This window comes from Ambystoma mexicanum, chromosome 9, assembly GCF_040938575.1.
Source record: "Ambystoma mexicanum isolate Mex_15411 chromosome 9, UKY_AmexF1_1, whole genome shotgun sequence".
Taxonomy (NCBI): Eukaryota; Metazoa; Chordata; class Amphibia; order Caudata; family Ambystomatidae; genus Ambystoma; species Ambystoma mexicanum.
The window spans coordinates 372,902,075-372,925,877 of NC_090931.1; the positions used below are offsets into that span (position 1 = coordinate 372,902,075).

Sequence of the window (23,803 nt, forward strand, 5' to 3'; positions counted from 1 at the left end):
TGACCGCAGAACGGACACCGGGAAAACACATAAGTCCGACTAACCTGTGTAGTTACCCATGGTACCTATACAGCCCAGATAAAGAAAATTATTCATAAACACTGGCACATAGCTCCTCTTTAACCTACCGGAAGAACCACCTCCCAAGGTTTGCATACAAACGAGCCAAGAATATTAAAGAACACTTGGTACACTCTCTGTACCAACCAGACCAACAACACAGTGTGCTCAGGACTTTACGTCCCTTACAAGGCCACCTTACAAGGCCACCACCCATGTGGCAACTGTGTTGCTTGCCAATTCAGCAAGAAGATGAAAACCTTCACAATTGGAAGGTAGGAATGGACCTTAAGAGACCTCACAAACTGTAAAAGCTACAATGTAATTTATTCTATCCAATGCCCTTGTGGCTTAAGATACATCAGACAAACTACTAAATATGTCAACACCAGAATATCGGAACATCGATCAAAAATCAGATGCAAAAATCTGACAGCACCCCTAGTTGAACATTATCTAGCAACTAACCACACACCAAATGACATATTTTGGTGGGTGATAGAAAATGTCAAGGGAGGTGCGGACATTCAACAAAGCCTCCTCCACAAAGAATCCAGGTGGATCCATCGTTTAGATAATTACTATCTTGGTCTGAATTACATTTTCCAGCCAATTGTCTTTTGAAACACTGGGTGCTACCCCCGGATCCCTTTTATGACCAAGTGCCACATGACTATTAACTGTGCCACATTATAGTGCTTGATATCAATCCCGGTCCAAACAAGTCTCAGGTGACCCATGACCATGCTCCCCAGCAGGTCATGGACCTGAATCCACAACACACCCCAGCCACATGGCAGTGTACCAGCAATAACCATCACTTGTGGAACTAGGTACCTGTATAACTGCACCAGTATGCCACCAAGTACACCAGCTGAGCACAAACACTAAGAAGATACATTGACACAGCTGCATTTTTGAGATCACTGATTCTACAACAGGATCAAATTACCTACTGAGGCATCCCCGTCACAGGACCAGGGACGGCCCTTCATGAAACAGAAGCAGCCGGGGAATGCCCTAGAGACCCGACGCATACAGCAACAGAACCTCCATTGCGCACGCGCGATCACCATGGTAACCCTGCAACAACCTGTTGCTGCAGGGTTTACCTGTAAATACACTTTTTGTTCGGAACAACTGCCGAACTCACATTACTTCACAACTATATGCTCACTACACAACAGGGGTAGTGAGTTTATGAGACACTTGCCACCACCCTTGATCGTACTGCTACCAACACAGCCGCAAGTATTACTGCCATGTCTAGTTGGTTTGCTAAAGCCACATATGCACCAACACTATGGGAAAATAACCTGCTGGGTAGCCGCTCCTAGACACGCCACAGATAGAAACAAGTATCGGCCGCTGCGCATGCACGATCACCATGGCAACCTGCCAACACCGTGCTGCTGCAGAGCCCGACGAGTAAACATATTCCTAGTGCATAAATAGCGATTGAATACTTATAAAAACATCCATTCCGCTATAGGGGAAGTGAGCCCAGGAGATCCCTGTTACCATCCTTGGAAGTGTAGCCAACGACATGGTATTCAAGCTTTACACTCAAGCCCCAATGTGCAGCACAAGCCGCGCACGCACCATTGCTATGGCAACAAGATAACTAGCATCGGACAAGCAGCGCGCACTTTCCCTTTCCAGTCGGCTGCGGACGAAATGCTACACGCAATGCTCTGCTGACCTCAAGAAAGAAACAGGTAAAGGCTCACTCTGTATAGCACTAACCCTGGAGTCCTCGCACTGACCCGACCTACGTACTGCCCGGAATAGCATACAGTCTGTGCAGCACGCTGTTATGTGCATGCCTGCACGGGTTGGACCGGCAGGTTAGCAACAGTTTGAATACATAGCCACAGTCTTCTTATTAATTCTTTAAACATTTATGCCGCGCTGCAACGACAGGGGTCACATCGATTCTAGGCTGCATACAATTTTGACCGGACAGAGCAGTCCTCTAACAATGGCTCCTGCCCTCTGATTTCCTTCACAGCAGCAGTGACAACGTAGAGCATCACGAGGAGCTGTTCCCACCTCTAGCAAACCGGAGGATGGACGGTTTTTGAATCAACTTTGGGAACCACCACCACAGGTAGCCCGAGACACCAGATACTCCTATTACTTTAGTTCACTATGTGAATAGTCTGTTGAAACATTACTGTTTATTTCACAGGACACTACACGTGCCTCACCTGCCTCTCAAGATTCGGAGAGTGTTTGTCCATATCGCTAATTAATCGGAGCACCGCCAAGCTTAAACAAACATTGGGAACAATAATCACAGGTACTTGCAGTCACTAAATACTTTTACCACAAGAGCTGCATATGTATATAGTCTGTCCAAACAGTATTATCTACTTCACAGGACACCACGCACGCTGATAATACGTTCCAAGATCTGGTTCTCGGCAGCCCTCAGGGCTTTTGCCCACACCACAAGCACCGTGATTACCAAACTCAACTGGCTCGCTCTCCATTGAAGACCAAACCCAGATATTGGGATTTCAGTCCCGGCAGGTAAATAAATGTCTCGGACTGAGAGAATTCACTATTTAGTACTCGAGCCTAGTCTTAACAGGCCCTAGTGGTAGGATGCCACTGATATTCTATTTATGTACCCCCATCCATGGTCCTTGACTTGATGCTTTGATGAAGGCAGCCTCAACATATTTTATGACTGCCGAAACGTGGAGAATGCAGGGAACCACAACAAATAATAAGTCCCCTGTCTTTAGATTTTGCCTGTCACTATCTTCCACGTAGGCAAAGATATCTTTTATCCAATGACCCTGGAACATCTTTGTGTCTCTCTTTTCCAAATAACATGATGTACCCTGAGGGTGACTTGAAAACCCGCCCCGTCCCAGTATGCATTGAAGGCTTTGATTAATAGCCAGCATCTGGATCATTATAACCTTTGCTTTAGAACTGATTAGAGTTTATGATCATTGCTGATTTTGTCTATGTACCAAATATTACCTTGCCTAATTTGTTTTAATAACATTTGTACTTATTACTCATTATGTATCATTGTCAATTTATATCAAAGTGAATATGAACATTATCAATGGATCATAATTGATGAATGCATAGACTCGCTTTTGTTTCTTTGTTGTTTGATTTCTTGTTTACTTGTGGCGCACTATTGATTTAAGTAAAGGAGAATCATTGATTCCAATTAGCTCCTTTCTTTTCTCTTGTTCTTTGCATATTTTCTTCATTATATGCACTGTAGATGGCACCTCCCAGACTCATCGTCCATGGATCTCTTAAAATAAGGATTGTGGACAATTTAGAACCAGGATAGACTAACACACTAATCTCTATCATCTAAACTTAATATTTCCTTTTGCGATACATGCAGGGGTACATTTATTTGTAGATAGGCCTGTAGATAGCGGCCACAGTGAGAGAGGCCAGGAGAGATAGAGAGCCTGCAGACCAGGCATTCAAAGGAGGAGCAGCTCTGCATTGGAATGATAGAAGCAGGGATCCACTCTGGGAAAATCAAGGCTTAACCCCCACCAGGACGGTTGGTTCTGGGTTCAGAGAGGATCTTGTAGCCATCAGGAAGGAGAGTGTCGAAACATGTGATAGAGCTGGCCGTGAACCAAGTCTCAGTGAGACAGAGTACGTCCAAATGAGCTCTTCCAGGAGTTGGCAGATGGCAGAGGATTGTTTGACAGCATACAAGAGTTGAGAGTAGCGATGTGGAGCAGGTTGCCACATTTGAAGGACTTCCGGGGAGGGGTACAGGCCAGAGGAACACCCTGTGGAAATGTTGGAGGTGCCTGAGGATGGGCAGAGGAGGAAGGAAGAAAGAAATGGCAGGGTAGTCAGAGAGGGGGAAGAGAGTGCCAGAGGGGTGGCAGAGGAGGGAGGCAACAGGGCAGCGAGAGAAGCAGCAGGGGGTGCCTAAGAGGTGGCAGAGGAAGACGGTTCCAGAGCTGATATGGCACAGAAAGTGTCTATCAAAGATGAGATTCGTGTGAGGTTTCTGGACCAAGATGGTGCCATTTAAGTAGACATTGATGGTCGTAGAGGAGTGAAAGGGGACCAGGAGGGCCTCCCACCGGGAGCCACTATTAATGGGAGAAGAGGAAAAAGGAGAGAGAACAGAGACCATATGGGGGGATCCATAGGCCTGGAGAAGGAACAACAGCGTGTATGTCGGTAAGGGTTTGTCTGGAGGAAGCACTGGTATAGGTATCAGTGATAGGGAGGCCTGGGTTGGAGACCAGGATGTCCCTTTTGAGTGGGCAAAGCCCGCCCAAAATCTGTAAATGCCCACTCAACAGTGCTGTACGGGCATGTACAGATGTTAATGACACTGTGGTAGGCCCACCTACATTAGCTTCAGACCCCACTTGTTAGACAATACTGGCTATGCCTCTGGCGGGGACAGGAGATGTTACCAGGCAGCAGCAAGAAACCGCTAGAGGAGTGGGGGAAAGATGGAGAAGGGTATGAATGGGAGCTCCTCGAGGGGAGTGCTTGCGTGAATCTTGTGGAGGAGACAGGTAACAAGGCCAGGTGGCAGGGGAGAACCAGGCAGCATGGAACTTAGGTTCTTGCCATGCATCGCCACCCAAACACCTTGTGGTCTTGCCCCCTGCACGAGATAACACTTGTCCTTAGTCAATGTGGGAAAGGTCCAGGCACCAGGCCATTTAATCCCCTGGTCTAGATTCCAAAATCCGGGAGCAGGCTTTCTGTACCTCTCAGGGTACTGCTGCTTTAAGCCTCTTTCTATCTCTGTGATGCACACTGCACGATTCAAGTCCAGCGACTACAGTCTCGCACATTGTTTCTGTGCTCATCTGTGGTGAGCTGCATGGAGAGTCACATACATTCTTGAGTAGGTTGGTAGTATGAAAAGTATTGAGTGAGGTTGGAGAGAGAGCTGGGGTGACTTTTGTAAGAGCATGGCATTGGTTGCCTGGGTTTGTGACTGAAGGGAGTACGTTGTGATTGATCAGCCCAGGAGATGTCACCATTTGTCTGTGGAAGGTCGGGTCAGTCACTTGTTGATCTGCAGATCGTGATCTTTACCCATTCGTTCAAAATATGGAGCAGCTACAGAAACGATGTGCACAGTTGATAAACATACAGAATAAGCATTGACAAGGCCAACAGTTTGGTGTTTTGCAGTTGTTTGTTGCATTTTACATTTATAGGCATGAATTTGTGTCGGCCCCATACAGAATGGGCCCAGCTAAAAAACAAATGGAAGGTGAATGACCGGTCATCATGTCACTATTATTAGGTAAATGATGAGCCACTGCTGGCTGACTAAATACTTCTTATAGGCCCGGCAATCAAAATGCCCATGAAATGCTTTTGATGTCTGTACCATCCAGCATTACACCAATAAATATGTTAAAACATACTTTGAAGCAATACCGGGGACTGTTATGACGCGCTGCACCAGTTGGCGCATATAGGAATGCTGTCAATCTTGCCGCCATTGATTCACCCTTCACGTCTCCTTCCTGGCGGTCTAGTCTTTTCCAGCATGGCTGCCGCCGGGAGGTTCATATTCCCCGCCCTCCCGGCGGTCGGCTCGTTGCAACCCTTAGCCTAGGTTTCTCCTTTGGGTCTACACGCCATTTTCCCTGCTTTGCGCTCTGCTGAGCCTTCCTGCTTTTTCTCTCTTGCTGCATCCCTCTGTGGCATCTTGCTCTCCCTGCGCTCCCCGTTGGTTTGGTTTCTCTCTGCAACCACGCCATAGCGCTCTCTCCCCCTCTTCAGACTCACCGTTCTCCTCATCTCTGGCTTCCCTTTCTTGCATCCGCTCTCTCAGGTTTTCTGCCCATCTATAGTGTTTCTCCTTTTCCCTTGTTATCTCGGAGGTCACAGACTCGCTGCCCGTCTCTACGCAGATACTTTCTCTCGCTGTATCCGACTGGGTGTGCTCTCGTTCCCTGGGAGATGCTGTTTAGGGACGCTCGGTTCCTGGTTTCCACTTCTAGACCATCAGACCTGGAATGTCTCCTCCTTGGGGGGCCTGTTCTCTGAAGCCATCCATCCACAGTATCCTGGATCACAAGATACTACCATACTATCTGCAAAGAACACATTACGCCTGCAAAGGAATACGTTTTTTTTTGTGCCATTCATGGCTTTCCCCCCCGCATCTGGCTGTCTCGGGAGCGACGCCATTGGCCTGCTTGCCAATCAAGCAACCACTGTAGCGTGTTCCTGAGTATTACCCTATCTACATTAAAAAAAAAGGCTATCTAACCCAGGGTAAAAAGAAGACTCTGCGACAAGACACCAGCAGCTCAGGTGAGGAGGTGGGGGAATTCACTGACTCTGAAGACGAGACTTGCAAGATTGATAACTGTAAAGAATATCCAACAAAACAGTTTAACCCCTAGCACTCTGTTTTCTATACAGCCAAAACGGTACCACTCTGAAACAAGATAGACATCAAAGATATAGGAGACAATGTGTATGAAGTCATGTAATGCTTAATGACTACTGTTTGGAGCAAGATGAGAATATTGCATGAGCCAAGACCCAGCACCTGTTTACCAACAATGCAGCAACATTCATGTAAAAATGATAATTATTACTGATGCAAGGGCGATTCGATAGCATAAAAGGCACATACCCATCTCCGGCTTCAAAACATTTGAGCAGCATTCAAGCCTTTCCATGTGTGTCTGGGACACTTGGTCCAGCTGCTCTACTACATACTTGCCTACAAGTTTCACGCTTAATAACAGAGCTTAAGTTTCTTGCATACCTCGAACCTTAAAATCAAGTAAGGCCACCCATGTCAAAATGTAGAAAAAAATAAAAGGACTGTGGCAAGGAAAATGGCTGAGGGGAAGGACTGTGATGAGGGAGACAGCAGTCATTCATGAACAAGACAGTGATGAAGGACTGGCAAAGGGAGAAGGAAGGTGATGGATGAGAAGGACTGTGACGGAAGAGAAAGACAGGGGCAAACGAGAAAGACTGATTAAAGAGAAAAAGACTGGGACGTAGGAGAAGGACTTGCATGACAGAGACGGAGTGGTACATTGGCGAAGGAAAGTGATGGAGGAAAAGGACTGCGATGAGAGAGGACTGAAAGGAAGGAGAAAAATTGGCAAGAGACAAATACTGTGATGAAGAAGGAGGACTGAGAAAAAGGACAAGGACGGTCATGAAGGAATGTCACTAAAGTAGAGGGACTACGATAATGATGGACTAGGATGAAGGAGAAGGACTGACAAAGAACTGTGACAAAAGAGAATTAGTGGGACAAAGGAGAATGACTGAGATTAAGGACTGTTACGAGCGGCTGCGACAAAAGAAGAGAGACTTTAATTAAGATAAAGTAATATGAAGGAGGCCTATGATAAATGGCAAGGACTGTGACAAAGGAGACATGCTGCAATGAAGGAGATGAATTCTGATGAAGGAAGTGGACTGTAGAGAAGGACTGATACTGTGATGAGACGGGCGGCAACAAAAAGAAGGAACGTGCTGAATGAGAAGGTCTGATGGAGGAGAAGCACTGTCACTCAGGACAAGTACTATGACAAACAAAGGTTACTGAAGAAGGGGGGCTATGGTGATGTGAAGGGCTAGGATGAAGGAGAAGGAATTACACAACACTGTGATAAAGGAGAAGGAATTTGATTAAGGAGAATGCCTGTTATGAAGGACTGTGGCAAAGAAGAGCGACTATGAACGAAGTAAAGCAATGGTGAAGCAATATTGCAAAGGTGAAACAGAAAGAAGGTGAAGGACTAGGATGAAGGACCGATAAAAAACGGTGACAAAGAAAAAAGAATGTGACAAAGGAGCAACAGGGAGAAGGTCTGTAATCAAGGCCCATTAAGAATTATAATGAAGGAGAAAGGCTGTGATGAAATAGATGTGCTGTTGAAGTCCTGTGATGAAGAAGGACTAAAACGAAGTAGAAGGACTATGAAAAGGAAGGACAAAGACTGTAATAAAGGAGGAGGATTATGATGTACTGTGACAAGACAGAAGGACTATGACAAAGGAGAAAGACTGATGAGGGAGCAGGACTATAACAAAAAGGTCAAAGAGCAAGGTTTGTGATGAAGGAAAAGGAATGTAATGAAGCCGATGGGCTGATGAAAAAGAATGACTGTGTCAAAGGAGAAGGACTATAATGAAGCACATGGACAAAGCAGGGCTGTGAAAAAGCAATATGATCAAGAAGAAGAACTGCAATGAAGAAAGACTATGATTAATGAAAAAGAATGTGGCAAAAGGGAAGGACTATGATGAAGGACAAGGACTGTGATGAAGCAGAAGGACTGCAACGAAAAAGAACTTTGATGTTGAATGTCTGCAATGATGGAGATGGACTATGATTAAGGACTATCATGCAGGAGGAGTATGACTCAGATGGACTGGACTATGATGGAGTAATGCTATGACGAAGAGGGACTATGACTAAGGCAAATGATTATGATAAAAGATGTATTGGGATGAAGGAGAAGGACTACAATAAAGAACTGTGAGAAAGGAGAAGGACTATGGTGTAAAACTATGACAAAGGAGATCTCAGACCAAAGTCTATGACAAAAGGAGAAGGACTGTCAAGATGGAAAAGGACTATAAGAAAGGAGCATGAAGAAGGAGAATGAACATGACAAAGGAGAATGACCTTGATGAATGACTAAAAAGTAGGAGCACTGTGACGAAGAAGACTGAGGACGAAGGGGACCGATTATGAAAAAGTAGGATTAGGACCAAGGACCATAAAGAATGGCGAGTGGAAGGTCACAAAAGATTACAATGTTTGACCACCAATCTGGCTTCAGAGCTACCAGAAGCACGGAAACTGCTCTTCTGAAAATCCGTGAAGCTCTCTCCTCTGCTTTCGATACGGTCAACAATACCACCCTGCTCAATCGTCTCTGTGACAACCTGGGGATCACTGATCAGGATCTGGCCTGGCTGACCTCATTCCTCTCTGATAGACCCACCCAGGTACAACTTGGGTCCTTCCTTTCTTCTCTACCTGTGGTGTTCCCCAGGGGTCTAACCTCTCGCCCTGGCTTTTCAACAAATACCTTGCAACTCTCGCCTACTGCATTTCCATCTCTGCAAATTTCCAGTGCTGTGCTGATGACACGCAACTCATTTTTCAGTACCTCCAATGATCTTTGTTTAAATGCCAACAAGACAGAGATCCTCCTCATTGGTACACCTTCTGCATCCTTTCCCCTCACTCTATGGCCGGCCTCCCTTGGCCCTCCTGCCGCCCTACCTGCGAGGCTAAGAACCTCACGGTCATCTTTGACTCCACACTTTCCTTCTCCGCACACATCTCTGACGTCTCTACAAAAACAAACTTCTTAGTGCACCTCCTTAGAGGTACTCTGCCCTTCCTCTCCTTCCCTCAGAAGCTCACTGTCTCCCAAGCTCCGATTCTCTCTAGGTTAGACTACTGTAACAGCCTCTTTCTAAATCTACCTGCCTCCACTCTCTGCCCTTTACAACTAATCCAGAACAGAACTGTGAGACTTGTCATTGGCCTTAAGCCCTGGGATCGTATCTCTCCAGCTCTGAAATCCCTTAATTGGATCCCAATGGATGCAAGAATTAAATTTAAAACCCTCTGCATTGTCCACAAGGCTTTCTGAGGCCGGCCTGGGTCCAAAAAACCTTCAACTATCCCTCTGTAAATACCTCCCCTCTCGAACCCTTCACTCCTCTACTTCTAACTCCCTTAGGGTCAGTCGTGTTTCAAAGAAACGAGCTGGGTGCAGATCTCTCTTCGGCTGTGGCTTCCCTCTGGAACTGCCTCCCTGACACCTTGAAACTTGAGAAGATCCTTCTACGGTTCCAGAAGCACCTCAAGACCTTCCTCTTCGCTTCTGCCTTTGCCCCTCTTCTCCCCTGCTGATCTGCTTTCTCTCTCAGCACTATGCACCTGGCCACCCTCTGTCCTTCGGTCCCAGGTACCTGCTCACCCTGCCACCCTCCTGCACTGCCTCCGGGCCAGCCTGTGCACTGGGGCCTGTAGCTGTACCCATACAGTCCCCCACCCACTCTCTTCTGCACTTATCAGATACACCCTATCTGACTAACCTAACACTTTGCTATTTAACGGCTGCACTACCACTGTTTATTCACCTATTTATTTGACGTATTTATTTTGTTCTCTCCTATGCTCCGCACTTTTCCAATTTCTCCCCCTTCCATGCACTTCCCCCCTTTTCCTTTCCCCATGCACTTGCCCGTTCTCAATGTCACTGGGCCTAGTAAGATCGTCGTTTTTGTTTCTCCCCCGTCCACCTTCCTTCGCCTGGTCGCGCTCCCATCATTTCATTCAGTTAATGTATGCCAATAGATAGTATTAACAGGTGCCATGCCATGTAAATGTTCTGCTTCTCAACCTTCTGCTCTGTATCATTGTTTAGGCACAATAAGTACTAAAACCAAAAAAGAGGCTGTACGCCCTCTTCAGGGGCAGCCATTTCGGCAGTGGCCGTTTTGGCGCAGTGCCCTTGGCATAGGTCCCTTTTAGCCGCGCATTGTTGGTTGCAGCCAGCAGGGACCCAAACCTGCTTCCATTTTTTTTTTCTCCCTTAAATGTATTGTCATCCAAAGTACTAATAAATGCAAGACATTAGGAGACAGTTTATTTTAGGAAAACACTTCACGCGCAGTACATGGAGCTTTGTTGTAACTGAACTCTCCATGTACAATATAGGTTGCGGGGGTCCGCATACATGACATGCAGTGTTGCAGTAAACGGGGTGCGCATTAAAAAGGGACCTGCCTAATGCTGGAAGGTCCTGCTTGTATTAAATAAGGCAAAGGGTTTTTTTAATGTTAAAAAAAAATTAATAATAAAGCCTTACATTTTTTTTTTTAATTAAGCGGAATATTGGATGGATACACCAACTTACGATGCATCCAGACCAGGGAGGAAAAACACTAATTAAAATATATCCTTCCACATTTCTAAAAGTGCGTATATAATAATAGGAGTCGAATACTTCCTAGAAATGTTTAACCAATGCTAAAAAATCTGCACCAACAAAGGTAGGTTGTTTTTAAAAAACATGTAAAAATACACTAAAGACAAATTAAAAATGCAGTTACCAAGTGTCCCGAGGGCAACGTGTCCAAAGAAAGACATGACAACAGGCACGTCGTTCTGCGGTTTTTTGGAACTCCCCCTCCCCTTGCTTATCAGGGCCACTATCTGGGCGCTGGACCGGCCTCAGTCCTCCTGGGGCCTGGGCCGAATAAGAGGCCCTTGCAGCGTTAGAGGACACCCTGGAATGCGCCACGTCGGGGGAGCAGTAAAACGAGAAGGGCCATTTCGGTAGCGAAACCAGTTTTCAGCAGAAAGGGCCTGTTGTCTGGAAAATGGCGCCGCGTGAACAGGTCACCGGTAGCCGAATGCAATGCAAGGGCTAATGGGTAACCACAGAGCTATAAAGACAGTAAAAGCAGGAGAGCACACCATGCGTCAGCAAACACAAGCGAGCGCGTGGATCCTTAAATGAGCAGTTTCATACCATGGTCCATGAATAGGTGAACTGAATATTTTTTTCATATACCCGAGACCATGATATGAATACATGTCAGCTGGAGCAGGGTCGGACTGAGGCGTAAAATTGTCTCGGCCACCAACGAAAAAGTGTCCCACAGTAGCAAATGGGAATTCCTTGGTTTTGGGACGCTGTTTGAGTCGTACCCAAGGGGGAGGTTTTTGTTCAAATGTGATGCAAATTGTCCATCTTAAAGAATATTTATTCAGCAACACTGGTCAAAACTATTAGCCGCATGGTGAAGTAACTGGCACACATTGGCCAAAAGTGCCCCACTTTGACCTAAAAAGCTGGCCACACAAGCATTTCCCGTTTTTTGGTTCGGCCATGGGCCTACTGCCCTATAAGCCAGTCCGAGCTTGAGCTGGAAGTGGGAGCATACTTGCCTACATTTCAAAATGAAAAACCCAGCAATCTCCTTCACCGGAATGCCCCGCCCAGACTTTAGCTAGGCCACGCCCACGTGTTCACAAGGCCACACCCACACGAGGTGTTTTGAGTAAGATGAAGACTGATCACGTTTGTGCATACCCTGACCTCGCGTAGCAGTCGCATGGTGAACAAGATGACAAAGGTCACCCTGCATGAAATAGAATAAGAGAGGGCGGGGTGACTCTCTTTGAGCAGGATCAGACCCACACTTCCTTTCTGGAAGGAAATACTGTTCTGCTGCCCACATGAATCAAAATGAAACTCCTCGTACGGACGGACGGAGAACCCAGAAACCCCACACTCTACCCCAGAGACCCAGAGAAGAGCATAAAAGCCAGAGTCTCCTCGCTTAACCCAGAGGTGAGGCACTTATGGCTGGGAGGATGCCAACAGCACCCCCTGGTCTCGATGTTGGCCTAAAAGCGCTTCCTTTCGCCAAGGTGACTTTTTGCTAGAAATCCCCTTCTGCCAAAACTGTTTTGCAAGTACATATTTATTTGCATTTAAATGCTGATGAAAGCACCCTTTTATTAATAATACATTCTGGTGATTAACTAAAGGAATAAAAGCAAAGGACGTTTTGCAGTTTCAAAATGACAGTGCACCAGAGGGAGAAATGTTGAGACTCAAAACCACACCTCTTTTGACATTTCCTTTTGTTCTTCTGATCTGTGACGACAAAGACAATGAAACTTCGTTTAGGATTTCGTTTAAGCTGGGTTGGAACCCCCCTCATCGGCAACAGGACTGTTCAGTCTCATCAGTGAAATCTCCAAGCCCGAATTAACACAGATGGCAGCAAAACAAGGAATTCCCACTTTGGGGAAAGTCCCCTGTATGATGCAATGCCTCCTGTGGAAGTAGCCATGAAGTGATGGGAGAATTCCTGTATATATTACCTTTATGCACACTATAAACAGAGCCATATTTTGACCAGAAACGGCTGCCTTGCAGAGTGGCATGAGCTACAGTACCAATATTTGCTTTGCTACAATTGGGGATAGGCCCGGCTTCCGCTGTCTGCACCCCCATCCTTCCAGCGTAGATTGCACTCTAATTACACAGGTGGAAATAGCTGTCCAATCAGGTCCATGTTATTGCCTGTGACATGTGTGACTCAGTGCCCAGGCCGGCTCCTCTTAGGGATGTGTGCTGCCTTACCTAAAAAGCTATCCTTATTCCTGGGATGCCCATGTAACTGATATAGACAGAGAATACCATCTTGCGGAATCCCTTGCAAGACCTGTCCTGCTGTAGCCCTTTCAAAAATAGTGAACTCGTCAAACCACCCCACTCCCTTTGCCTGCAGTGAGAATGTGCCAGCAGTGGAAGGGTTGGGTGCCTCTTTGTAGCGCCTTCATTAGAAAATCCCTCGTGCAGGCTGCTGTACAGTTGTATAGTTGCCTGATATTTTTCTGGGTCTTAAAGAGTTCGGTTTTTACAATAACTCCATAATATCACATGCTTTCCTGAGACTGCATTTTTACACTATGCTGTTATTTGAGCACATCAATGTACCTTCCACAGAGTGCAGTGATCTCTGGACCACTGAACCCAGCCTCACAGCCATTGCTGCTCGAGTTACATAGAGATGCGTCTATTCTGCTCAAAGTACCAGGGCATGGATCAGTGGCCCAAGCAGGATCCTGTAGGAGACAGTGCAGCCCAGGGTAACCCGGATGAGGGCCACTGGTGACCCAGGAAGAGGCCCACCGCTGCCTACTGTAGCTGAAAAAAGGTCCCTGGTGCTTGGGTTACCTGGTCGAGGATCAGTACTTCATGGGGCGCCTGGAAGATGGACACTCATACTCGAGAGGGTCAGTAATGCTCCAGTTACTTGGACAAGCATTAATGCTTCTGTATGTGCTGGGAAAAAGGTCCATAGTTGCTCATGGAAACTGAATGGTTCCATGTGTTAATATCCCTGCAAAAATATTTCCATACAAGAATGAAGCCGTATTTCTGCATTAATATTAACCCATTGAAACTGGACACCCCCGCAACCCCTATATTATTTTAAAGGGCGCGGGGCACACCACTGCATGCCCCACTCCCATTTACCCCACAAATTATCCCCACTAATAATATCGCCTATGGCAATTCCCGACGACCATATATATGGCAAGATTATTGGTGGGGATAATACTACCTGATACCAACAGAAAGAGGTTCAATACTGTGTACAGATGCACTGTTCTGCACATACGTTTCACTCATATACTGATGCCATAGGTGTTTAGCACAGTTCCTGTAGTTTAGGGGGGCTGGATATGCACAGGGTCAATGTGGCCACAATGCCAGAGCCCTAAATGGACTATAACCAGGGGTGCCGAGTACGGGGGGGGGCTCCGGGGCCGAAGCCCCCCCGGCAAAATCAAGTCGGGGCTGAGCCCCCCCCAGCCAGAGAGAAGTGATGCAGCATCGATGGCCCTTTCCATCGATATTGCATCACCTCTCTCCGGCCGGGTAAAAGTGCGAACATGTCCGATTAAGCCCTCCCCTCTAGGACTCATATTGGTGTTTGGTCCTGGAGGGGAGGGCTTAGGGCAGCGGTATTCAAACTGTGGGACGTGCCCCTCTGTTGGGCCGCAGCCTCATGCCCAGGGGGGCGCGCATCCACAGTTTGAAAAAATAAATAAAAAAAAGAGGATAAATTACAAAAGGATCGGGCTGTTGCTTCATCAACAAGCAGCAGCCCGATCCACGGCCCCTGCCACACATGCTTAGTGGGACAGGGGCCGGGCATTTGTGAGGCCTGGGGCTCCATTAACAGCCTATTTATGAAGACAAAAGAAGGTGTGTGATTTTTATTTTCTTCATGAATAGGCTCCTAATGGAGCCTGAGGCCCCACAAAGGTCCCACAAAGGCCTGGCCTCTGTCAGACTATGGGTGGTGGCAGCAGGGTAGTTTCTAGCCCATTTGGTGCCAAGGGTGAAACACTAGGAATGCACCCCCCCCACCTCGCGCCCCACTCCCACCGCACCCCACTCCCAGGGCACCCCGCGCGCCACTCCCAAACTCAATATAACACTGCACAACATTGGGACACGGGGACCAGTGGGGGCACACATTGGGACACAGGGACCAGTGGGGGCACAACAGTGAGACACAGAGACCAGTGGGGGCACAACAGTGGGACACAGGGACCAGTGGGGGCACACAATGGGACATGGGGACCAGTGGGGGCAGGGGACCAGTGGGGGAACACATTGGGACATGGGGACCAGTGGGAGCAGGGGACCAGTGGGGGAACACATTGGGACACTGGGACCAGTGGGGGCACAACATTGTGACACTGAGACCAGTGGGGGCACAGCTTTGGGGCACAGTGTGACTTGGGGACCAGTGTGGGCACACATTGTGGCACGGGGACCAGTGTGGGCACACATTGTGGCACGGGGACACGGGAACCAGTGGGGGCACACAGTGTGAAAAGGGGACCAGTGGGGCAGGGGACCAGTGGGGGCACACACTGGGACACGGGGACCAGTGGGGGCACACATTGGGACACAGTGGGGGCAAACATTGGGACACGGGGACTAGTGGGGGCACACATTGTGGCACAGGGACTAGTGGGGGCACACATTGTGGCACGGGGACCAGTGGGGGCACACATTGTGGCACGGGGACCAGTGGGGGCACACACTGGGACACAGGGACCAGTGGGGGCACACATTGGGGGCACACATTGGGACACGGGAACCAGTGGGGGCACACATTGTGGCACGGGGACCAGTGGGGGCACACATTGAGACACGGAGACCAGTGGGGGCACACAGTGTAAAAAGTGGACCAGTGGGGCAGGGGGCCAGTGAGGGCACAAATTGGGACACGGGGACCAGTGGGGGCACACAGTGGGAAAAGGGGACCAGTGGGGGCACACACTGGGACACGGGGACCAGTGGGGGCACACATTGGGACACGGGAACCAGTGGGGGCACACAGTGTGAAAAGTGGACCAGTGGGGCAGGGGGCCAGTGGGGGCACACATTGGGACACGGGGACCAGTGGGGGCACACAGTGGGAAAAGGGGACCAGTGAAAACACACACTCTCATACTTTCATGCTGACACAAACACACACTTAGTACAAGCACACAAGAGCAATCATCCATAGTACGGCTCCGACAGGGAAAACACAAACAAAGGGGTCAAGGACTTAGAAGAACAAAGCATAATACAATAAACATGGCACCTACCTTCTTTCTGATGAAGCGGTGCACCGTGCATACAAACAAGCCCGAGCTGCAAAGAAATGTTTCTGCCAGGAACGCTGCAAGGAAAGCAGTGAAGTCTTCGAATTGCAGGGTCCAACACCGGGAAGCCAGGAACGCAGAAAGACAGCAGCCGTCTGGAGCACAGGATACAGCCAGCAGCAAAGGTGGGCAGCCATCAGGAAAGGCGCCTTTTTATGCCCCCAGCCCACCCCCACTCCAAGGGGCACGAAAGTCAAGGGAGGGGGTGGGCTGGGAGCCTGCTCTGACTTCCGTGATGTCACGTAGTACTTGCATACTACGTGACATTACAGTCAGAAGAGGCAGCGCCAGCACCTGCTACGGTGCTGCCGAACTCTCTGCCCTCGGCATTCGCAGCCACAAACCCAGACATCTGAAACCCTCCAGTCAGGGGCAGGGACCGGGGCAATTGTGCCCTGGGCAGCTGCCCGTCTCGCCCGGGCCAAGAAACGGGCCTGGGTGGCAGCAGTGGTGTGGAACTGCCCAAGTGTTTGCAATTTGGAATATTTCGGTGAATGCCGTTATTTATTCTGCACACTTTAATTCTCTCTTCATCCGTCTACAGTAACCTCAAACAAGCATTGGCAATGCCAAGCGTTTGGGCTTTTGTGCAGGTAGGGGAAAAGGCACTTGCCAGGCACAGCCATAGTGGTATTAACTGGCCATGGATTGTAGCAGGTGCAAAATGGTGCGAGTACAAGGGCAGGGCCTCTAATAGCAGTACCTGAAAAATGAGGTGTATGCTCGTTTCTTGGAAGGTAAGACGTTAAGCATACGTGGTGTGTACTTTTTTTTACTGATTCCTTCATTTTTTGAATAAAGGGGTGTTTCAAATGAATGTTGAAAGCCAGGAAAGTGGGAGTTTTTAAAACATGGAGACAACCTTGGCTACAACATTTAGACGCAAGTGCTTCCATCAGTCCCAAACATCACTTGGGTGCAGGGTGAGCCTGGGTAACTGCTTTTTATCATTGTACACTAATTTACCAGAATTTCTGGTAAACTGCAATGTTAAAAGCAGTTAACACTCTTCCCCCTCCCGCCAAGTCTGAAACCACACTTGATTGCATTATACTTCAGCGACAATTGCATTATACTTCAGCAGAACATCTTATGTGTCCACTGAAAGGTTTAAGATTAAGCTACATCCCTAACTATCTGGTTACCCAGAGGTAACATCTTAGCAAATGTCACTTGTGGCTGGCCAATCTACAGCAGCTTTATTGTAAGTTTGAACTGTTGATTTTTTACTGAACTATGGCACCACACACGTCTTGCTTGGTAGTTTTTAATCGGGAAACGTCTTTACTTCTCGTTTCCCTTGAATTGGGAACTTTTTTTTGGTGGTGGTGATGGTACTCCACCTTGCAGCTGTACCTTCTGTTTAGCAAGCATTTCATTCTCCCATCCTAGTTGTGTTGCTCTGCCTTTTGAGGGAGGGCTACTACAACCTGGACGATTATAGAGCGGTGGAGTAGGGGCAGTTGTTAGAACTGATATAATATTGTTTCGTCCTCATTGTATATGTTGGCCTATGCCCAGTCGCTTTGCGAGGAAATCCGTATTGCAAGGTCGTGACCTCAAGTGAATCAAGCCTCCATTTTAGGTTAGAGCCGCCATTTTAGCTTATTGTACAAAGTCACCCTGTAGTCTAAAAGGGCCGCCTCGTGTGCTCTTGTTCTTGCTTTAACCTCTTCAACCTCCGAAGGAGGGTTAATGTCCAACCTGCCTTCAGGCTACATGTTAGGGTCATGTAGACCTTGTCCTTCGTTGACCTCGGGATCAGGGGATTACTTGAATCAGCGATGTTAACCTACAAGTATACAAGAACAATAATGCTATCCAAATACGACATGCGAAACATTTGTTTGATCTGTATTAAAGCAATGTGTCAAGAGTTTAACGTTAAATTAGAGAATAATAATGTTTGTTAGTAAATGTATTTAAAAGTATACCGCATGCACAAGATATGTAAATTAGGAAACAAACCTGGCGCGACCCTAGCCCAGTGTATAATTAACTTGTAAGAGGCTGGACATCATTATAACAAACTGTATAAATACGCTGATGTCCAGCTAGCAAATCCTGCTCACTGCTCAGATTGAACCCTGCTGGTGGCCTCTGTGATGTATTGACAGCTAAATAGCTATTTGTGTACTTTGTTCGATACTGTTCAGTTTTTGTAATAAAGATTCTGGGAATCTTTACAAGCCCGTGTCGGTGTATTTTCCTTTGCATGGTGTAAAAGCCTTAATAGTGTATTTTTCTGATTCCACACAGTGATGTCTTACTGGAATGCAACTCGATGGCTTAAATCTCCTTCTTACTTGACTTTAGTATAAGCAGTGCATGCTAGCCAATGTTTCCACTGTTCTGCGCTACACGTGCCCCCACACCTCCCCTAGCGCCGTTGCACCAGGTTGGTGACTACATGCAAATTTGCGGTCATACAACTGCCAGTGATGTCACTTCCTGTATTTGGGCCCCCCGGGAAATTCATAAGTCGGCTCCCCTGACTGCAACAGCCTGTAATTCACTGCAAGCAAAGAATTAACACCATCATATTTCCGGCAGCACCTATTTCTTAGTGCTGGAACAATATGTGTTGTATTGCCCAATTTAATGGTACAATCTGCATAGACCATGGGAATAGGACGGTCTGGTCTGGGTCAGCTGTGCTGAAGTTCGAACCTTTGAATTCAAGATGCACAGAGTTGTCCGAGACGAGCACCCAACCTGCTGAATAGAGATCGTAGCCGTCAATCATGTACATCAGAGCACGTCTTCAGTTGCAACACAAACAAAACGAGGACACATATGAGTCGCTTTTCTCCACTACCAGATCAACTCTGGATCCCAAACTGATGTTTTTAAAACGTCCAACTCACAATTCCAGCTGGTCCCATAATCTTCCTGTATTCCCCCTGTCTCTCTTGCTGTGGGTTAAACCATTTCGAACTTTAAAAGAAAAGGCATCATTCTTAAAACCCAGGCTACCAAGTCCTGCCTAAATCCCAGACCACTCCGATGACCTCACTTCCCTGATAACTCGCCGACCTGCATCTGACTGGTCTGTATGAAGATCGAAAGTGTTCACCACTGGTCAGTGAGAAATAAAGGCCAGAGAGGCCGAGGCATGGTCATTTGCATGTGCTTGGCATGCAACCAACCAGAACTCATTCCTATAAACCTGAGCCTTTCTGAAGGCCCATCCTCAGGAATTGCCTCGAATCCTCAAAATAAGTCCTTCTCCTCTTCAGCCTTGAAGTGGTTGCAGTGGCATCTTCTTGTAGGATGAGTAGGGGTGGGGAAGGGGGTGTCATGCCGGCTTTAGGCCCTGTTTACGCTCTTGTTCTAAGCTGATTCAAATTCCATGTACACCACCAGCCCAACGAGAGGACTTTCCTCTCAACCAAAAGAGCACTAGTTTGCATGTGTTACTCATTCACTTGCATTTGTCAATAGTGCAATATACCATGTGGGATGCAAATGTGCTCTACAATCAACAGGTCAATGTATAAACGAGGCGCAATACATTACCCATCACCCAGAGCACTCGCGGTCATCTCCCTGGTGCTGGCGGGACCAGACTGCGCTAGCCATTTACAGGAGTATCCCAGAATCCCTTCTGAAGAGGATCCCGGGAATAGAAAAGGCAATCGCCAGACTACTCGGCGAGACTAGACTAGAGGGAACGCATCACACAAGCGCTGCAAGCCCTACTCTGGCTGCCATTCGGTTTACGGTCTTTCGATCTAAAACTTTCCAACCAAAGTTTTTGCATCGAAAATGTAACCATCGAAAATATTTGCATCAAGTGCATTTTTTTTGTACCCCCAAACCCCTGTTTTTTACCCTTAAAATCCCACCCCAACGTAAATTAACCCTTTACCCATCACATATATGCATTTGATGCATATATTTTCTATGGATAGGTTTCGATGAAAAAGATTTTGTTGAAAACCTTTTCGGTGGAAACACTAGATACCCTGCCATTCAGGCCTAGAATCCATTTTAAGGAATGCTACACCACCTGGTGGGCATTATACAGCATGTGGCTTTAGGGAAATCATACCCTACACTACAAACCTAACAGGATGATAAGAACAAGCAACACTGCTTTTCTGAAGGTGCTGAAGCACAAAAAGAAAGATCAGCGGGTCTCTTCATTCGCAACTCTCAGAACAAAATGTGGAGCACTATGCCAATAGGGATCTGCACGCTACAGGATCTCCCCACATCCTGGAAGCGACCGCTACAGGATCTTCTCACATTTTGGAAGCGAACCCTACAGGATCTCCACACAGCCTGGAAGCGCCAGCTAAAGGTTCATCACGCTACAGGATCTCCTCACATTCTGGAATCACTCACTAAAGATTCTGCACGCTATAGGATCTCCTCACATCCTGGAAGCGACCGCTACAGGATCTCCTCACATTTTGGAAGCGAACCCTACAGGATCTCCACACAGCCTGGAAGCGCCAGCTAAAGGTTCATCACGCTACAGGATCTCCTCACATTCTGGAATCACTCACTAAAGATTCTGCACGCTACAGGATCTCCTCACAGCCTGAAAGCGACCGCTACAGGTTCTGCACACTACAGGATCTCCTCACACTCTGGAATCACTCACTAAAGATTCTGCACGCTACAGGATCTCCTCACATTCTGGAAGAAAACTCTACAGGATCTCCACACAGCCTGGAAGCGCCAGCTAAAGGTTCATCACGCTACAGGATATCCTCACATTCTGGAATCACTCACTAAAGATTCTGCACGCTACAGGATCTCCTCACAGCCTGGAAGCGTCGCTACAGGTTGTGCATGCTCCAGGTTCCCCTCACATTCTGGAATCACTCACTAAAGATACTGCACGCTTCAGGATCTTCTCACAGCCTGGAAGCGACCGCTACAGGTTCTGCACGCTACAGGATCTCCTCCCCTCCTCACATTCTGGAAGAAAACTCTACAGGATCTCCACACAGCCTGGAAGCGCCAGCTACAGGTTCTGCATGCTACAGATCTCCTCACAGCCTGGAAGCGACCGCTACAGGATCTCCTCACATTCTGGAAGCGCTTAAAACCTGACTTTCCATGATACATTAAAAAAACAAGTATGCAACCATATCACATGGTGCTCCAGCACCAACATGACATTGATTGAAGACAATGCTTAACCTACTGTCCAACTACAACCAAATCAAGGCACAGCCACTCGAGAAGAGACAGCGTAACCTGTTCCTATAGGACACACGGCAGGCTGAGGAAGCTGCCCCCAGCACCTGTGGCAGGTGGATTAACTAGCTCTGAGGCTGCATCCCACCAGCGGATCGCAAACAATGCTTGCGCACAATCCCGAACTTCTGGATCTCAAGAGATGAATCACCCATCGCTAACATCCAACTCCTCAGAATCTAACCAAAACCAATGACTCCTCTACAATGGCACCCGGCATGTTCCACCGATCTCTAGAAACCATCACCCTCAACCAATTCTACAGTGATCACCTAGCTAATACGCACTCATCACCAACACTTTCAGCCTCTCCTTAACCTCTCTCCACGCTCTACAACCTACTCCCTACCACTATGCTCAAAGGCATGAATACCATCTAGAAGGAAGAAACATACAGCTTCCGGCATGTTTTCCTAAATGCATAGGCGCTTTCCTGCAGTATAGCATGATTTATCCGATCGGCCTCAGACCAGCGTTGCAGCATCAGCCATCTTGCTCTCCTCCGGCTAAATATCCCACCTCAAGAAACATGCAGAAGGCAGACGACACTCTTTGTAAGACCCAACAACATGGTTCATTGCTTGCAGCACCTAGAGAATCAAGCTGCACCTCACTGATGCAGCCGATCGGTTTTGGCGGTGATTGTGGGCAATTTGCACACAAAAAATATGAAATGGAAAGCTGCCCAGAGTAGCATTTTAGCCTCTGAAGCATAATTGGGGAGTTCTCATGATGAAAATAACGCACAGGAGAAGTTGCTTATAATGTCACCTTGCCCCTTAAATCAGATCCTTCAATAACAACATGTGTACAATTTAAACGGAAGCTGCAGTCAATATGTAATGTAATATGTCATTTGTATAGCGCCTTTTTCCATTGGTATGGCATCAAAGTGCTGTAGGTGAATGCCCTTGGAGGGCCGAAGTCCGAGGTATGACAGATTGATTAGAGGAATTTTGAAGCGTGTGCATTTTAGCCAGTACGAAGATAGGTAGGGGTGGCTAAGTCCCTGCTAGAAAGCCAAGTAGAGCTGGCTTGTGTATGGGTGCTGTGAAGGCTGTCGGGAAAGTGAGTCAAGGAGACTGATTATGTGTCCAGCTAGACCGATTCTTTTTTGTCGTGGGACTCCGCTCTATTCTATTGGCAGAGGTGATGTGTGTTACGAAGTCGAGTAGTGAATTGCTGCACAAGCGTGTGGGAAAGTGGCCGTGCCCCGGGTGAGATACAGCTATGTTCCACAGAGATGGAGTGCTATACGTACTAGTGGGTCCCTATAGGCTTCTAAATGCAAGCCTACAGCAGCACTCCTGTGGGAGAAGATGGAGGGCAGTGGCACCTGACAGCAGCGAGGCTCGAAGTGCAAGCCCACAACACTATCTCTGTGGTTAAAGAGGCCAGGTAGTGGCACAAAACAGTAGCTAGATGCAAAAAAACATATTCAAAATACCGGCCTATGGCACTATCCCTGTGGAAAAAGATGCAAGGCAGTTGCACAAAACAGAAGCAAAATACAAAATACAGGTCTACGGCACTATCCCTGTGGAAAAAGATGGAAGGCAGTGGCACAAAACAGAAGCAAGATGCAAAATACAGCTAGATTCAAAATACCGGTCTATGGCACTATCCCTGTGGAAAAAGATGGAAGGCAGTGGCACAAAATAGTAGCTAGATGCAAAATACAGCTAGATTCAAAATACCGGCCTATGGCACTATCCCTGTGGAAAAAGATGGAAGGCAGTGGCACAAAATAGTAGCTAGATGCACATTATAACTAGCTTCATACAGCTGATGTCCAAAGCAAATGCTTTTTTTGAGAAGCAAGGGGCCCTGATATGCAGGCACTCCCTCATAAATGTATAAGGCATCTTAGTAAAGAAAAATGCAAAAAGTAGCTGATTGTGTTTAGAGCACCAGCTAGAGGCACCGCCACTGGTAAGAAATTCAGGACTTTAGGGTCTTTTCTAAAGAAGGATTTCAAAAGTGTCTGCAGTTTTTCAGAAGATTGTTCTCCCCAGTCATAGAATATTTTAGTGTGTTGTGAGCAGTGATGTGTTTAGGCTTTTTTCCACCCTAGGTTTCCAAGCGCATACACCCGCCGCCACTTTAATACACCCCTTTTCCAGGCTCTGCCTTCCCTTTGTTAATTTGTCTTAGAAGCACACATACTAAGTTGGAGGTGAGAAACATTTGAACCCTTCTCTTTTTAGGGATTCTCACTGCTGTGCAGAGCAAGGATTGACCTTTTTTTCATGGCTGCAAGTTCTCTGTAAGCTATGTGTC

The 23,803-nt window shown here is 47.3% G+C and overlaps 2 protein-coding genes across 4 annotated transcripts in view; one reads left to right on the forward strand and one right to left on the reverse strand.

The window, feature by feature from the left end:
* LOC138488085 (BICD family-like cargo adapter 1) overlaps positions 1–23,803 on the reverse strand; it is a 184,779-nt gene that overhangs the window by 155,237 nt on the left and 5,739 nt on the right. The window lies entirely within an intron of this gene.
* The window catches only part of LOC138488086 (caspase-5-like), a 504,964-nt gene continuing 482,741 nt past the window's right edge, over positions 1,581–23,803 (forward strand). Inside the window, exons 1-4 of one of the 3 annotated variants that reach the window (XM_069614835.1) lie at positions 1,581–1,778; positions 2,072–2,170; positions 2,252–2,362; positions 2,444–2,595. The gene's annotated coding sequence lies outside the window, so the exon portion shown is untranslated. The remainder of the gene's footprint in view (positions 1,779–2,071; positions 2,171–2,251; positions 2,363–2,443; positions 2,596–23,803) is intronic. The other 2 variants (XM_069614833.1, XM_069614834.1) reach the window with 2 other exon arrangements.